The 5,518-nt window shown below is 41.7% G+C and overlaps 1 non-coding gene across 1 annotated transcript; it reads left to right on the top strand.

Annotated features, from left to right (window-relative positions):
- The first annotated feature begins 514 nt into the window (after window positions 1-514).
- On the top strand, window positions 515-651 carry LOC112404183 (small nucleolar RNA SNORA70). The gene has a single exon (XR_003004057.1). It is a non-coding gene; the product is annotated as a small nucleolar RNA SNORA70 (small nucleolar RNA).
- The last annotated feature ends 4,867 nt before the right edge of the window (window positions 652-5,518 follow it).

Below are 5,518 nucleotides of genomic sequence, written 5' to 3'. Positions count from 1 at the left end.
AATTGATCAATTAAATCATTAATTTCTTCACATCCATTTCAACACATCCATTCAGTGACGACCCGTTCCCAGGCAAGAGGAAGCTCAGTTCTGGGAAGGAGGCTCCATGCTGTCTAGGCTGAGAGTCTAAAGTCTCAACACCAGGAGTGCTGTCTAGAGGGGGAATGTGGGCTCCAGGTGGACATATTCTCTTGGCTCTTTGGACTCTGTGGCCTAAATGGGGAGGGGCACTGCTGAAAGAGGGACAGAGTAAAGCCCTTTAAAGGCCAAAGACCAGAGAGGAGGGACTCTTTTACCTACTTGTCTTAACAATCAACCCAGTGCCAGAATGTGGTTGAAATGAGACAGATGTAGTTGGCATGAGTTAAACATACACAAACCACCGAGAAGAGTACCTGGCACATGTAGACACTCTATAGGTGTTAGCTATCTATACTGTTATGAGTGCTGGGAAAACCAACCCAAGTTTTGGCTCTTGGTATGTTTTGGGTACACTTCAAAAAACAGAGATCACTTGAAAAAAGAAAAAAGAAAAAAAAAATTCTACCCTGTTGGGGGTCTGGTGTGCAATGGCTACAAATAGCAACCTCCTCAGTAGTGTATGCAGCCTGTTGCCTTTATGGGTTGCCCTTAGGAACCTTGGAGACAGCCCTTTCCAGTGGATATTCATGTATGGCCTCACGCTGTCCCCAGTGTAGGCTCCAGACAGGTATGCACGGTGCGTTTGGAAAGCCCTAGGGCACAGTGGCCAGGGTCCACATTGGCCAAGGTGTAGTGTCCATCCACGCCAAGCTACAGAACAAGGAGCATGGTGATTGAGGCCCTACACAAGGGCTAAGTTCAAGTTCCCTGGCCACAGGAAGATCCACATCTCTAAGAAATGGGGATTTACTGAATGTAATGTGGATGAATTTGGAAACATGGTGGCAGAAAGGCGGCTCATCCCAGATGGCTATGGGGTCAAATACATTCCTAATTGTGACCCCCCTGGACAGATGTTGGGCCCTGCACTCATGAGAGCTTTGGTGATGTCCCCTCCTTACTCATGTCCACCAATAAATCCTACTCTGCTGTTAAATAAATAATGTTTTATTCAAACAAATAAAATTTCCAGCACTGCTATCTTCAGAGGGCATTTAAATGGTGCTGCGAACTTGGAGATTTGGGCTTACAGATTTGGTGGCACACTGAGGAATTGTTGAGGGCTTATAATCACACCTGTGGTCTGTGGATTAGTGCTTCTGTCAATCAATTCATGGTGGCCAGCACCTTATACTGGGTCTTGTTTTACCATCTTATAAATATTCAGGTTGGTCAAGGGAAGACATTGTTGACAGTATGGACAAAACAGTCTGAAGTCACCAGTACTGTTGGAAGAACTACTCAAACTCTATCCTGTAAGTGGTTGATCAGTTTTTTCCCTTTAAGGATTGACTATGATTTTGACCTTATAGCTCTGTTGTTTGGTCAGGTGCTCACTGATCTATCATTCAGACTTCACTTTCAGAGGAATGGTTGGCTTGCCTATTTTTTAAATGTGTAATAAATTAAAAGAAGTTCTGGCTATATGAGTTACTGATTCTATTATTCTTAGTAATCTGCTTTGGGAATCCTTTAAGAATATTGCTGGGCTAGCTGTGTCAAAGCACAGATGATAAATTGGCTTATAAAACTTTAAAAGTGATGTGGCAGCTTTTTTCCCTCTTGATCACCTTTGCATCATTGAATTCCACATGAATCCAGAGTGGGACTGACTGTGGATTTTTCTGAGTTAACAAATCAAGGTGTCAAGTCAGGCTGGCTTATTACTTCTGAATGCCAGCAATTCTGTCCAAAAGTCCGAAAATAGCAAGGGGCTCCAGAATGAATCATCTCAATTCATTTTAGGCTTTCAGTTTCCACTGAGTAATTTTTACAATTCAGTTCATCTAGCTGGGGAGAAGCCTAACCAGCGGGACTGTGACAAATCAGGGCCGGAAACTTGATAATGAAAAGGAGGACTTGGTACTATCAAACTTTAAACGTTTGGGCAAAACGTGCTGCCATTCACACAGTAAGAGGCTGGATGTAAGTCCGAGAGAGTGGTCCAAAGCTAGTTAAAAGCTGCAGGATTTATTTTATGCCATGTTGATCATTTCAGGTTATCAGAATTAGTTCTCTAGAAAGATAACTGTGTAGCAGCATAAAATACATTCAAAACATGAACATATTACTTTCTGAAATAATAAGGTCATCTGGTAGGGAAGCACTTGTTTCTTTTCCTCCTGTCCTTGGTTCATTCCTCTTTAAACTGGCTCTGCCTTTCTCCTTCCTCACTAATAAATCTCTTTGTTTCCTACAGAGGAGAATACATAAATCCTTCCTTTCTCCTCACAGAAAAGCCTGTTATTTATGTGTATGTTTTCTACTCACTCTCATTTGTGATGAATTTGTGATTAGAAAGAACCCAACATTGCCCTGTTCTGTCAATCAACTGAAGGGGAGCTAGGAGTTCACTCATGTAAACATGCAGGAGAATGGCCACGTATTTTTAATATCTGCATTTTATAGGAATATTAATAGGATGATCACTCTCAGTAGGTTCTCGAGAAAATAAGTCACTTAAAAAAAAACCCCTAATATCATACAGTGGTCTCTTGAGATTAGATATTAAACTGAGGCTTGTGACTCAGTATCAAGACTGAATCAGAAAAAAAATTTAAGTGGGTAGAGTTTTTCTTTGGAGAGATGATCCCCTTTGGGGGCATGTGGTAGGGTCTAGTTTTCTTTCTTTTTAAAAAATATTTATTTATTTATTTGGCTGTGCCAGGTCTTAGTTGCGGCATGCAGGACTTTGATGCTGCATGAAGGATCTTTAGTTGTGGCATGTGGGATCTAGTTCCCTGACCAGGGATCGGACCTGGGCCCCCTGCATTGGGAGTGTGGGTCTTAGCCACTGGACCACCAGAGAAGTCCCAGGTCTAGTTTTCTTATGCTGACCAGGATCCTCAGAAATATCCCAGGCTCCTGAATCTTTCCTTTTCCCTCTATTCCCCCTCTTGAACACGTGTCCATCATATTATCTATTCCCTCAGTACTGTTCTTTGTTTTTTCAAGGTGACAGCCATCTAAACTGAAGCTCACCCCTTCATTTTACAGAAGTGGGAATTGGTTCCAAATGTAGTCAAAGATTGCGTGCAAGATTTCACTACGACTTAGAGAATGTCCTGGCATGGTAGTGGGGGTCTAGGTCTGGGGTCTTTGCATGGCAACTTCAACCTTTCTGATTTACCAGTGGCTGCTAGTCCCAGTCCCAAGGTCATTTTGATTAAAATGGCAATTCCAGAGAACACAGTGCAAGAAGCCGAAGAAATGACTCTAATAGTAAGAACTCGAGAGACAGTAGCAGGTTGGTGTGGGTGCTCTTTTAGGAAAGAACAGATAATTTGGAGACCAGTCTTTTGGATGCCTTCAAATCCACACTGTTTGGTGATGCTGAGATCTGCCTAACAATGAAGGCTGGCCACATGTAGATGCTTCTTAGTTGTTGCCGTTTGTCTCCAATAAGCTTTGCGGGATCTGTCTACCCAGCTTTCTTCCAGTTAAATAATTACAGTCTTTCCCTTGATTTCCAGGTAACTAAAATTGAATAAGGCAACATTTTCTTTCCAGATTTTCTTTGTTCCTCAAAGTACTTTTTAATTAAAAATACTTATTCTTCATAGAAAATTTAAAAAATACCAGAAGAGTTGAAAGAAAAAAGTCATCACTTACTTTCTTGTTGAAGCCAATCACTGTTAACACTGGTATTTTGCCTTTCTGTTTTAATCTCATTCCTTTTTCAAGGTAAAGACTAATGGTAATATTTTTCTTTCTTTCTCTTTTCTTGACCACTTGTTTTGAAAAGTAATATATGCCCTTTAAAGAAAAATTGGAGAATGAAGGCAACTATAAAGAAGAACATGGATCATTATTAAGCTTGCATCCAGAGCTAGCCTGAGTGACACGTTTCATTACAGCCTTTTAGCAAAACAAAATAAAAAAATCCATATTTCCCCATTTCACTTCTTAACCATAAGTTAACCAGTATAAAGGTAAAAGGAGTTACTGATGTTTTTCGCTGGGGTGAGATGAAGACCTTTCAATTAGTTGCTAAAATCTGTTTGAATTTGGGGCAAAGATGGATACAGGTGAGCTCTTGTTTCAAAAGAAGACCTCAGGCCAGACTTTCTCCTACATATTAGTTCACATTTTAAAGCCTATGACGGAACATTCCGAACTCAGCAGAGGTGCATTCTAAAATGTCAAGAATAATTGTAACTTCTTTCAGCTAGGTCTTTTATTTGTCCTTTTCAGAATGCCTAGAGACATGGCAAGCAGAACTTGTGGTCATAGGTGGGACTCTTGGTGATATATAACATGAAGGGATCTCTCATAGAAAGGATGTTCATAGCTTAAGTGCACTCCAGGGACTGTAGCTCATTACTGCTAGCTGTCTCTGAGTGAGCACACTTTATTGTTAATGCCAGAACACCAATGTCTTATGTGTTCCCTCACTTTTCCTCTACCTACGTCTCTTCCTTCCCACGAAAGGGACAAAGTACAGTCTGAGAACACAGACTCTCTGATGGGGCCAGACTGATTGGCTCACTCTTCTCCAAATGTACCTTTTGCTCAGCTTGTGCCTCCAAACTGCAGTACCCTTGTTTATCTAATGGAATCATTTACAGCCTTCAAGACTATGTGAAAACCTTCTTGCTCATGCCCCACATGGGGGGTGCTCTTTCCGAGCTCCAGTGGCAATTGCTATCTCTATGTTTGGCCCTGATTTTTACTGGGGGAAATGAAGCTTAGGATATGTGGGCATTACTCTTATACCTGTCCCTTCTCCGTGGAACATCATAGGTCCTGTGCATATTTTCCCCACCTTCCTAAATTCCCAAAGACTGCTTTGCAGTGGAGAGGAATCTCTATTTTATTCTCTTCCTACTCAGTATCATAGGGACGCCTGCAAAATTTAACCCAACTCAGTGACAATCAAAACTCCCCTTCCTCTATAAATAGCTCTCTGGTTGCATCTTTCAGGCTGCAGAAATGAAGAAATGCTCATCCAAATATCAGAGAGACCCCTGGTTGGGCACAGCCAGATACGTCTCCCCTGGATGGGATGCCATAGGCTTTTGAGTTGTTTCCAAGTTAGGGGAAGGAGTGAGTCCTCTCTAAATCACGCTAGGATAATAATAACCTGTCCCAAATGTTCTGAACAGTGAGTGTATGGACTCAGTGGGGGCAATCCATCACCTTGAAAATGTGTATCTTTTCCCATCATTCCCCTGACAGCCCCACTTCCTCTACTGAGTTGCCTTTCTCTTTGGTGAAGAAAGAAAAACACGGTGGTCAAGTGTCAGTGACAGATAAAGTGGAGGGCAACATTTTCTGACATTTGCTGCCAGGATCACCAGACGAGTGACTTAGTCTAAGTCAACGGTGAATATTCCCTTATTGTTAAGAAAGGATTGATGGGTCCCAGTACATTTGA

The sequence above is a fragment of the Neophocaena asiaeorientalis genome, unplaced genomic scaffold (assembly GCF_003031525.2).
Source record: "Neophocaena asiaeorientalis asiaeorientalis breed wild unplaced genomic scaffold, Neophocaena_asiaeorientalis_V1.1 scaffold165, whole genome shotgun sequence".
NCBI lineage: Eukaryota > Metazoa > Chordata > Mammalia > Artiodactyla > Phocoenidae > Neophocaena > Neophocaena asiaeorientalis.
The sequence above is the reverse complement of the archived record's forward strand: the minus strand, read 5'-3'. Positions and strand labels throughout refer to the sequence as shown.